We start from the raw sequence: 11,693 nt of genomic DNA, 5'->3' as shown, positions 1-11,693 counted from the left end.
AGCCAGGCCCCGAAGCCAGGTGTCTGACTCTGGGCCCAGTGCCCTTTGCCACCTCTGCTCCGTGGCTCTGTGGAGCCCGTGGCACTTCCCAGGGGAAGGAGGTGAGGAGGAGCACAGACCTCAGGTCAGGGTGTGGCCACAGGCAAGTGGCTTCACCTTTCTGAGACTCAGTGTTGGTGTTTCCATCTGCAGCCTGGGGATCACAGAGGGGTGGTGAGGGGTGAGTGAGCGTTTCCGCAGAGGAATTCAGGTTGTTTGTTTTGATGCCATGACAACCGTGCTGATGAGGTCGGAAGTGCCTCCTAGATTCAAAGGCCTTGGGTTCTCAGGTTCCTAGCCCCAGGACCAGCCCCAGGACCAGCCCCAGTCAGAGCCAGGCATGCCATGAAATGGATGTTGCTCTACCTTAAGAAAAACAAATGACCTGTGACTGTTTTGATAGGAGGAAGGGTGTGCACATTAAGAAATCAAACAATAGGAAAATGCACAGAAGGTTTGGGGGTTGGGACTGACTATTCCTGAGGGCAGAATGGGCCCCTCGTGACACAGCACCTCACTCCTGCCAGCTCAGAGACCCACTCCCACAGGGTGCGGGCAGCCGGCTCTCCCCAGCCCACCCACGGATAACAGGTGCTGCAGCCCAGGCCCTGACCCAAGCAGTCACCAGAGAAACACGAGGCTGAGTCATTTGGCAGCGATCAGGTGGGCAGGGCTGGGCCCCGGAGGAGGCCAGGCTGTGTCATCCATCGGGTCACTGCCATGGGCTCTGTCTCAAAATCCACTCACAGCCCCAGAAGGTGGGGGGATGGGCTTAGGCATCCACCACCACACCGGGGTGGGGGTGGGGCAGGGGGGGCACGCTGACTGCCTCCAGAGGCCCCGTTGCCTTTCTATTCCGAGCCTTCAGTGTTTCCGAGGTGATTTACCTCCTGCATGTGTGATCAAGGTGACCTCCGGAACTTCCGTTTATATTAAAATGCAACCAGACCAAGTTCGGTGTCAGAGCTGACATTACGCAGCGAGCGTGGAAGCGACCGTCACAGGACAGGGCCCAGAGGTGCAGGAGGCCCTCAGCAGGTGATGGCGCAGCGGGTAGGGTGGGGGCTCTGTCCATCTGAGACTTTCACGTTGAGACCAGCTTTTACAAGTGGTGACAAAGAAGGGTTTGTTTTGCTTTTTATGGGTGAGGAGCGTGTGGGGAGATGAGCGGCTCTGGGATGAGCCCGCTTAGCAGTGTGGTGAGACCTGTCCGAGGCCTGAAGAGAGGAGAATCACAGGCGCCGCAGTTGCCACTACAGGGTGCTCGGCCTCGAGCCATTTGTAACACACGCGTGGAAATCGGGAGTGACATGCGCCGACACCAGCTGGGGAATACGACGTGGCCCCCCAGAAGCTGGAATGCTCGACTGTCGAGAATAGCATCTTGTTGAAATATATTTAATGCCTCAGGAGATGTTGATGATATAATGTTAAATGGGGGAAAAGGCAAACTATGAAAGAGGCTTAGAGTATAAACCCACCCTTGGCAAACAGGTGCACAGAGGCACGCGTGGGCTGGAAAGGGAGAGACACACGAATAAGAGGCGTGGTTTTCTCTCTGTGGTAGGCTGATGGCAGACGTTTCGGTCACTCTGTGCTTATCTATCACTGCTAATGTTTCTACAATGGCTATGTATTATTTGTAAAATAAAAAACAATTCGGTTTCTTTCAAGGAAGAGCTAGACCACCCAGGAAGGACCCTTCGGAATGGAGACACGGTCGGTTAAGATCTCCTACAAAGTCTTCTGATGGAAAGCACCTTGACCTTCCTGTTTCCTGGGAATGACCCGCGAAGTCACGCTCTGTCCACGTGTTCATCCAGACGAAGGGGGCGAGTGGACTCCGTTAAAGGGAATAGGAACCATTAAAATGGCTTTATGTTTATGGCCATGAGTGGCGCTGACTCAGTATGTATCTTCCCATCACTTCCCCGGATCTCTCCACCCCACCCCTCTCCTGGATGATTACAGTGGCCTTGGAGTGTAGCAGGAGGCCCCCGCCGTCTATTCTCAACAAGCCAAAACTGTCCCTTTAAAATATTACTTAGGTCATGTCGCTCTTATGCAGAACTTTCCGGTGTTTTCCCATTTCCTTCAGAGCCAAAGTCAAAGTCAGTGGAACGCAAGGCCCCTACAGAACCTGCCACTGCCCCCCCCCCACATCCTTCCCCCCTCACTTCCTGGGCTCGGCCACACTGGTTCCCAGCTCTTCACACGTGTACACTCTTGCCCAGGGCCTTTGCACTTATAATGTTCCCTGCCATTCCCTCAGCTCCCCCACCTCACAATTACCTCCTCAGACACTCTCCCTACCCCCACCCCATGTTCCTTATCACCTTTCCTCTGCTGTATTTTTCTCTCCAGCACACTTATCATCAACTTCCATGCCATGTACTTGACTTGTCATGGTCCGTGTCTTTCTGCCGGATGGCAGACACAGGAAGGTAAAGAGAGTTGGCATATCCAGGGCCCTGCAGGCTGGGCCAGGGGCCTTCCTTACCTGTGCTGTTTTGTGTTATTCTTACAAAAACCTATGGAGTCATTCGTCCCTCATTCTACAACATCATTCTGTCACTCTCCCCGTTTTACGCAGTACCCAGCAGGCTCGGAGAGAGACGTAACGAGCCATCTGTCCAGGCCACAGAGCGAGAGGCAGAGTGGGGCCCGGACCTGAGCGTTCTGAATGCAGAACCCATCTCCTCTACACCCTTGCTTCTCACGGTGTGGACCCCAGACCGGCAGCATCAGTACCATCTGGGAAATGGCTAGAAATGCAGAGTTTCAGGCTACACCCAGACCTGCTGAACCACAGTGAGCATTTTAGTAAAACTTCCCAAGTGACCCCAGTGCCCACGGAAGTCTGAGAAGCTCGGTGCTATGCTATGCATATGGAACATGGGGCCTCCCTCTGAACCAGGGGCTGCCCGCAGGCTGGGTGGGTTCGGCCTTGGGTTCTGTGCCCAAATAGGTTGTAGCCCTGCCCGCTCTCCCCACACCCCGGAGCTCCTCTGTATCTGATCGGTGCAGCCGGCTAAGCTGTTGGCCCCCCAGTTCCGCTGCCCCGCGGGCCCGGGGGGAGAGCCGTTCCCCGCTGGTCAGTGAAGCTCGGCGCCAGCCTCTGTCCAGGAGGCAGACCCGTTGTGGACACAGCCGCCTCTCCTCGGAGGAAAGTCTTAGTTCTCGTAGGCGAACCGGACCTCTTCTTCTCCAGAGCCTGTGAGGAGACCCGCCGGCACCCCAGGGGCAGCGCTGAGCCGTGACTGAAGTTGCCTCCACTTGACCCGAGCACTCAGGTCGGGGTGTTGTTAAAACACAAAACAGTGCTCGCTTCAGCAGCACATATACTGACATTGGAACGACACAGAGAAGATTAGCACAGCCCCTGCGCAAGGATGACACGCAAATTCGTGAAGCACAAAACAAAACCTACTTTCAATGCAAGTATGAATGCCTGGATGCCCACCCTGACACCCATTCTTATCACTCAGAGCTATTTTCAGACCTGACATTTAGGAGGAAGGGCCTGGAACAAAACCAGAAATCCTCACTCCCAGGCCCGTTGAAGACAAGAGTAGGCACATCGCAGCCCACGTGCTGTGAAAAAGCCAATTATAAGAACACACCAGCAGAGGGCGCTGGGCCCCCATCAGTCCCTGCCCACCTCTCCCTCCGGAAGGAAAAGCAGCAAAAAGTGCAAGAAGGCCTATCGGATGAGACCGGGGTCTACACCGTGGCTCCTGCCCTGGCATCGTTGGAACGTGGTGGGTGCCCACAGGGTAACCAGTGGTCTCCCCTTGGGTAATCGGTTCCAGTATCTGGAATTCACAATGAAGCGACCTTCATTCATTCCTTCACGCACTCAACCGGCACTTGTGGGGCATCTGCTACGACAGGGCACAGGGCCAGACCTGGGGTCGGGATATAACGCGGTGCTGCAACAACAGTTAGATGCAAAGGCTAGGCCCCCAAAGCCCTTCAAGGTTGTGCTATAAAGGAAATAGAACTGAGACCGTTTTCTCTCCCGGGCTCAGAACAGGCACAGGGGAAGGACAGTGTGGAGCAGAGGGAGAACCTGTGGGAAGAGGAGGAGGAGGAGGAGAGAGGACCCCAGGAAGAGGAAGGGAAGTGGGGCTCCAACCCCTGCCTGCTGTGTATAAAACATGGGGCCTTGAAGGTCGTCTTGGGCACCCTCCCATCGCCCTTTCTGGACCCCTCTCTCCAGAGCCTCGGGACCGCGTGGGACACCGCCAGGACTGCACGGGGCGGCCTGCTCTGCCCACTGTGGTGCCATCTCCGAGTTTCCTCCGTGCTGGTAGGACATCGCCCACTGGACTACTGCGCCCTGACGTGTGGCAGACTGGCCCTCCTGCCTGCCCGCATCCATGTCTAATGGGTTCATTTCCAGGAGGCCGGCTGCAGCAAAGCCTGGGGCTCTCACACCACCGGAGGAGCTAGCAGGAGGGACTTCTGGGGGCAAGGGTCATTGGCCAGTCAAGGATTTTCAGGTCCTAAGTCTGGGCGATTTTGATTGTGACCGTGACTTCGTGTGTATAATTCAGTGTGGACGAGGCCGGAGGGAGACGCTCACTTCAGGGGGAAAGGATGCGTTGCAGGGCTGGGTGCCGCACAACCTGGAGGCAGGAGAAAGGGCCTCCAGGTGCCTGGGCGTGCACGGCCCCCACCTGGGAGCCTGGCCCCCTGAGCCGCCCGCAGCCCGCGGAACTGCCCAGCACGGTTCCCTGCTGGTGCCCGGCCCCCGACGGCCCTGCCCGGAAGGTCTGGGGCTGCCTCTCCTCCAGCGCCTGCCAGGGGACGTGAGTGCAGGCTGAGTGACGTGGGTGGGACAGCTGTACGGGGCCTCGGCCGAGGCAGGCCGTTCATTGCAGCCCGCAGTGGTGTAACAGTGGTGCTTGGCTGAGCCTCTGCGCCGGGCTGCCGCGTCCCCGTCAGCTGCCTCCTCTGCCCCCCGAGGTCCCCTTGTCATTTCTCTGATAGGGCGCTGGCTGTGCAGGGTCTGGGCCAGGAGGGGGGCCCCCCAGGCCTGGGTGTGGTAATGGGAAAACCTGGGCACCTGTGCCCGCGGAGGAGTTGACCGCCCGCTCCGCCCAGCCTGGGTCACGTTGCCTTTGCCGACGCTGTTCTCAACTCCTGTTCTGCCTCAACCTCCCAGCCTCGGTGGCGGTGGCGACAGAAGTCACTCTAGTGGCTGCCTGTAGGGCGGGGTGCCAGGGAAGGCCCCGGGGAGACTTCTGGAGAGGTGACGAGGTCCTGTCCCTGGCTCTGGGTGGTGCTGATATGGGCGTGTGCCCGTGTGCAAAGTCCTCCTCAAGCCGCAAACGTAGGAGGGGCGCTGCTTAGGACAAGTTCGGTAGTTCCTCCAAACTTGGCATGAAGTTACCGTGTGACCCAGCAACTCCAGTCCCAGGGAGATGCCCTGAAGAACCAAAATACCTGTCTTTGGTTCTTAACAGCTGCTCTTAACAAGACAGAAACAACTCAAATGTCCGTCCGCTGGTGATGAAAAGATAAGCGACAGGCGGTCTAGCCGCACAACGGAGCATCATTCAGCCATAAAAGGGAACAGAATAGTGACACATGCTACAACGTGGATGAACTTTGGAAACACACTAAGTGAAAGAAGCCAGTCACAAAAGACCACATGTGGTAGGGTTTCCTTTATTTGGGTTTTTTGTTTTGTTTTTATTTTTTAATTAATTTTTGTTACAGATGTTTCTCCTTTTTCCCCCACTGACACCCTCCTCCCGATCCCCAGTAGGGTTTCATTTATATGAAAAGTCCAAATAGGCAAATCTACAGAGAGAGAAAATAGGTTAGTGATTGCCAGAGGCTGGGGAAGTGGGGACTGACCGCTAATGGGTGTGGACTTTCTCTGAGGGCTGATGACAATGTCCTGGAATTGGTGGCAATGGTTGTACAACTCTGAATGTACTAAAACGGACTGAATTGTACATTTGAAAAGGGTGAATTGCGTGGTATTTTACTGATCAAAAAATTGATCAGTCTGTATACTTATGATGTGTGCCCTTTGCTCTATGTATATCTTACTACATTTTTAAGAGTTTACTTAAAAAGTGAAGGTGCCACTTACTCTGTTGCTCTGGCTCAGAGTAAGTGGCACCTTCTTTTTAATCCTTACCCAAGGATACTTTTCCATTTATCTTTAAATGGAGTGGGAAAGAGACAGAGAGAGAGAAACATTGACGTGAGAGAGACACATCGATTGGTTGCCTATTCCACGACCCTGACCAGGGCCAGAGATAAACCACAACTGAGGTACATGCCCTTGACCGGAATCGAACCCACAACTCTTTGGTCCTCGGGCTGACACGTTGAGCCAAACCAGCCAGTTCCTGCCACTGGCCCAGCAATAAGGGCCACCTCCTCTATGAAGGCTCCTGTCCTGAGCTCCTTTAGCATGTAATGTTAACACTCCACCTACTTATTGCTCCTAAAGCCTGGCCACCCCCATGTGGCCCGGGAACCAGCGTCGCTGCATCACTGGGGAGCTTGTCAGATGAGCAGCAGCTCAGGTCCCCCAAGCCTGCCAATGAAGGAGGAGCCAGGCTGCAGGTGTGCTCGCCACCGTGTTGAGGGTGGAAATGGTGTGCCTGGTTAGCATCCTCTCCACAGCAGACTCCAATGTTACAGCCGAGGGCCTCACCCCCGGCTGGCATTCGAATCCCCTGCAGCCCACCTGAGGCTGGCTGAGGCTCCGTCCTGCAGGAGGCCTGGGGCTCCAGCGGTTGCCAGTGCTCCTGGGTGATTCGGCCGGAGTGAGGTGCTTGAGTCAGGCAGGCGGAGTCAGGATTTCGCTGGTCTGCTCACATTTGAATATAGCGAAGTAAACATGCCGGGAAATGTGGCTGTCAGGTAAGTGACAAATGGAGTTGATAGGTGAGGTTCTGGGTGTCGACTTTATTCTGTTTGATGAGTCACTTGAGGTCATTGGAGCCACTGTGTCCAACCTGAGTCACCACTCTCTGGGCCTCGGGGTGTGGCTAAGGTCTGAGTAGGCCGGAGGTGGCTCCGGGAGCTCAGCTCTGTGGGCTCCCCTGGCGGCAGGTTTTGGTAGAGCAGCACAGACCCAGCACCACGGGTAACAGCTGGTCAGCAGAAGTCAGTCTGGATACAGTTGGGGGCAGGGAAAGCTGTGAGGTGGCAGAGAAATCAGCCTCCTGCCAAGTGCCAGTGCCAGGCTGTGAGTCAACCCAGGAACACCCGCTGCTGAACCTGCGGCACCAAGCCCAAGCCCACGTTCCATCTCCAGGGAAACCAAGCCCCTCCCCTCGCGATCCGGGTCCCACGCCGAATAGTGAGTGACCTTCATCGGTACCACCGCGGAAGGTTAAACTGGCTAATGGACAGGGGACAGAGAGATTCAAAGTAGACGTGTCTAGCTAGCCACCTGCTCCCTGGCATGGGGCGGGGGTTGGGGGGGTAGTTACTTAGTCATCATGACACATTATGGGAAAATGGGATTCAAGTTTCCAAAATCCCCTTCTCTGGTGGTCGCTGCGACACAGAGCAGGTCCCCTCACTGCGACCTGCTCGCTGAGTGGAGGTGGGGTGGACGCTCCTTAGCCACCGCAGGTGCTTCTTGGCCTCTGTGCTGGTCTAGCCAGGGCCTCTTTTAGGGCCATCTTGGCCCGGAGGGAAGGTCTCTACTTCCCCCCACCCAGGGTTTGTGACTAAGCTGACCTTCTGCCATGGCCTCCTTCTGCTCTGTCTCCATCTGCTCCGGGTGTGGGTGTGACCCCTCCCTTGGGCCTTCCCTCTGCTCGGCCCCGCCCACACTTATCTGCTTCCACCAGACTTGCTGGGCATTGCTCTCGGCTCCCTAGCACTGGGGTCCTCTGGCTTGGCCTCTGTCAAGGACGCTCCTTCTCAGGCAGCCCTACCGGCTGTGACCCGGCCTTCCCGGGACCTCTCCCCTCTGGCCCTGGCCATGCAGGTCCCGGCATCATTACCTGCGGCCAGGACCTGTAACCAGTCAACCAACCAGATGGCCTCTTGGTCCAGCTGCCATGGCCCAAAAGAAGTTATCTTCTGTCCCTGCACCTCTGCCCGCACAGGGCAGAGCCCCCAGGTTCCTGGGTCAGGGTAGGAAGCCAAACTCACCTGGGGAAGTCCCCCAAAGAGGAAGGGCTGGAAGCGAGGCAGCTAAAACAAAGCAACAGTAGCAAATGCCCACTGTATGTCTAAGAGGCAATTTTATGGATGGAAATCGTGGAATGAGCTAGTCTTGTCTTTAAATGTAGAGAATATCTGGATTTAAAACATCACCTAGAGATGAATGCGAAGGCAAGACTCCCTGGATACGTCCTCCTGGGTGCAGGGGCCACACCAAAGCAAACGTTACAGATGCAACACCTGTGTGTGTGTGTGTGGGGGGGGGGACTATGCTCTACACAGACATTCAAAAAGGAAGAGAGTTGGCTTTTCAGTGGTGCAGTTCTTATCTCACGCAGATGGGAGGGTGCTGCAACCCAGGGGGACTTCATCAGAGGTCTGGTGAGACCTCAGGGATGTGGTGACATCTGGTTGTTGCTGATTGTTGGGGGGAGGCTTGGTAGAATGGCCCACGATGTCTCCTGAGGGCCCATAACTCCCTGAAATTGTGTGAAAAGGACGGCGCTTGTGTACATGTTCTTTCCTGGAGCAAGGTCGGGGCCTCCTGGCACCCTCTGACGACAACAAGCCCTGCTCTAGGATCACATTTCTGCAGCCCTTTCCTGAGGCTCCCAAGGCCTGATGGGATGCACCCCATTTCCATCTCCATCTGCTCAAGTCAGGCCTTCAGTCCCAGCTCGCAGCCTTCTGGTGCCTCCTCATCCCCTGCCGGTGTGAACATCAGCCGAAATGCTCCCTCCCTGCCACCTGCAGCCAGGGTCCTCACCTAGCTTGGTGTTTCAAGGGCATCTCATGGAACACATCCACACCAGCACTCTCGATCCACCCCCCAAGCTCCGCCCTCCCCCCAGCTTTCCCTTTCACAGTGAGGAGTACTCTTCTTTTATAAAAAGGGAGAACCGTGCAGTAATCAAGCACTGAGTTCAAATCTCAGCGTTTCCACTTCCTAGCTGTGTGACTTTTTGCAACTTGATTAACTCTCTGGGCCTCAGTTTCCTCTTCTATGAAATGGGGACAGTGATAAAGTACTGTGACATTTAAATAGCTTTAAAATATGTCAAGGATTTTAAACGGTGCCTGGCTAACAATGAATATGAGCAGTTGTCTCTCCCTTTCTCTAAAAATCATAAAAACATTTAAAAAGTGAAATAAAATGGGGTTACTATAACCAAGCTGCTGGAATTATTTACATCATCAAGGTGGGAGTATGAGGAAAGAGCCTGTTCTTGTTCCAACTAGCCTGGGAACGTAAACTTTTTGAACCTTCCTGTCCTGTGTTAACACCTGGATAAGCATCTGGACCTCAAAGGACTCACGTATGCATCCACTTGACATCTACCCAGACCACTGGGCGTGCCCAGGCCTCCTGGCCTCCGCCATCCTGCCTGCCCGACATCTGACTGATAACCCTCCTGGACCAACCCTAGGGCTAAGAATGCAGGACTGATAATTCTCAAGACTGTACTTTTTACTGTAAGCACTTTGGACTCCTCCCTCTTCTTTGGAACACTCCAGGATTTTGCCCAGCTGTGTTCCCAGTTTGCAAATTCTAAAACCCTTGGATACATCTCTATCATTTATTTCTAGCGAAGCCTCCAGACTCTTTTTGAGTTCATGCCACAGGCTTCATTTCTCTTTCCAAACCCATAGCAATTCCTGTCCTTTCCACGTCCAGACACATATCCCAAATCCAACCTACTGACCATCTCCTCTGCGGCTGGCCGACTCCACGCCACAGCGCCATGGCCACGGGTCCCCTGCGTCTGGGAGGTCCACCCTCCCCTCACCAGTTCTCCAAGGGGCAGAGTGATCTTTTAAAATGTCAACCAGGTCATATCCATCGTTTCCAGATTCAGGACATGTCACACCCCTCTCCTCCTTTGCCCTTGCTGTCCCCTCTGCCTAGAATAATGCCGAAATGGAGGAGGTGGGCTGGGGCTGTTGGCCTAGCGTGGTGAGGGGACATTCCTCTGAGGAGGTGACAAGTGGACACGCTCGAAGTGTTGGAGAAAGCCACGTGAATGCCTAGTGTGCGGAGCACAAAGAAACCAGGCAGTTCTTCAGCATCCCGCCCTGCCAGGGATGCCCTGTTGAAGCCCCCACCCCCCCGCGGGGAGGGATCCACGGCTGCAAGGTAGCCTCAGGCCTGGGGGTGCCGACCTGGGGCTGGAGGGCATCTGTTCAGGTAGCCAGTGCCACCTTCCTGTCCCACATCAGCCGGAGCACCATGCCAAGGGCTGCTGGCGGGCAGGACAGCGGTGGATTCAGGTGTTCTGTTAGCACCTGCCCCCTCTCGGAGCCTCCCTCCCCTCCTGGAGCCTGTCTGCTCCCACAGGGTGGGGGCGCTGCCTGTGGAAAGGGCTCCTTCGTTTGCTTTTGGGGGGCAGAAAGAGAGGGGCGCCAAGACCCATAGGACGGCAGGAGGGGTCCAGGGACTGAAGTATAACAAAGGCCAAGGGCAGCTCAGTGAATAATGTGCTTCTAAGTAATGTTGAGCCAGGACTCCAGGAGCCGCCTGGGGACAGTGCTGTCCTGGTTGGTTGTGCCACAGGCTGTCCAGCAGAATGCGGACACGTGGAGAAACTTAAAGCGCCTCTGAAATGGTAGATGTTGCCATCTTCGTCCCCACTATGGGTTCTACTACTATTCCGGTTTCTTCTCTGGCTAAAAGTGGTTTCATTCCTGGCACGGGAGAGAGGGCAACCTTACACCGCCATTGACGGGGCGCCAGGCATTGTTCTGACTGTCTGGTGATCTCTGCCGCGCGGTGGGAGGGGCGGCCGGGATCGCAGGGCGTGCAGTTCCCGTTGCGCCCACTGGGTGGCGCAGGCGCAGCACTTTGTCCGGAGCCTGAGCCCAGCCTGCAAACCCAGGACCCCAGGGACGCTGCAGCGTCACCCTGACTCAGTTCTGGTCCGACAGAGACCTTCCCTTTGCTTTCCAGCAACGTTTCTCCTGGGGGATTTGTATCTCATAGAGCAGGCTCCAAAGCCATGGGCTTGGCCACGGATGGACTGGAATGGGGTTAGCATTAGGGGAAAGGGGGGCTCTGGCTGAGTGAAGTGAGGAGGCACAAGGTGATCTGTGGTCAAGGACCGGCTAGTAGTCAGCCTGCCGCGTCCTGATCTTGGGGTTCCTGTGCTGGGGCGGGAATAGGAGGTGTGAAGGAGGCCCTCCCTGGTGAGGGGAATCAGGGGTGGAGATGGGGGGTCAGAGCAGCTGAGAGAGCAGGACCAGACATCTGGTCAGGTAGGGCCCAGGCTTGCTGCAATGGAGGGGGCTCTTCCCTGCCCCCTTCCCTTCCCCCACCCTTTCCTCTCCTATGTAAGACATCTTCTTGGTCTTTTCTGAGTTTCTCAGATTCTGGTGGGAACCAACTCTCCCATCTGCTTCTGAGTTGACCCCTCCTCCACACCGGGGCAAGGAACATTTAGCCCATGTGGACTTGGCTTTCTCTGTGTGGGAAGAGACACCAGAGGGGCTGAGCACTGGAGCTTCCTATG

The 11,693-nt window shown here is 55.7% G+C and overlaps 2 long non-coding RNA genes and 1 other non-coding gene across 3 annotated transcripts in view; 2 read left to right on the top strand and 1 right to left on the bottom strand.

Moving 5' to 3' along the window:
- Positions 1 to 3,359: 3,359 nt before the first annotated feature.
- Positions 3,360 to 3,466, top strand: LOC118638104. The gene has a single exon (XR_004961061.1). It is a non-coding gene; the product is annotated as a U6 spliceosomal RNA (small nuclear RNA).
- A 2,340-nt stretch (positions 3,467 to 5,806) lies between these two features.
- On the bottom strand, positions 5,807 to 8,059 carry LOC118637138. The gene is made up of 3 exons (XR_004960905.1): positions 7,759 to 8,059; positions 6,500 to 6,923; positions 5,807 to 5,850 (listed from the first exon to the last, which is right to left on the bottom strand). It is a non-coding gene; the product is annotated as an uncharacterized LOC118637138 (long non-coding RNA).
- The window catches only part of LOC118637137, a 32,273-nt gene continuing 27,651 nt past the window's right edge, over positions 7,072 to 11,693 (top strand). Inside the window, exon 1 of the long non-coding RNA XR_004960904.1 lies at positions 7,072 to 7,372. This is a non-coding gene — a long non-coding RNA (uncharacterized LOC118637137). The remainder of the gene's footprint in view (positions 7,373 to 11,693) is intronic.

Source organism: Molossus molossus, unplaced genomic scaffold (genome assembly GCF_014108415.1).
Source record: "Molossus molossus isolate mMolMol1 unplaced genomic scaffold, mMolMol1.p scaffold_m16_p_20, whole genome shotgun sequence".
Classification (NCBI taxonomy): Eukaryota; Metazoa; Chordata; class Mammalia; order Chiroptera; family Molossidae; genus Molossus; species Molossus molossus.
The sequence above is the reverse complement of the archived record's forward strand: the minus strand, read 5'-3'. Positions and strand labels throughout refer to the sequence as shown.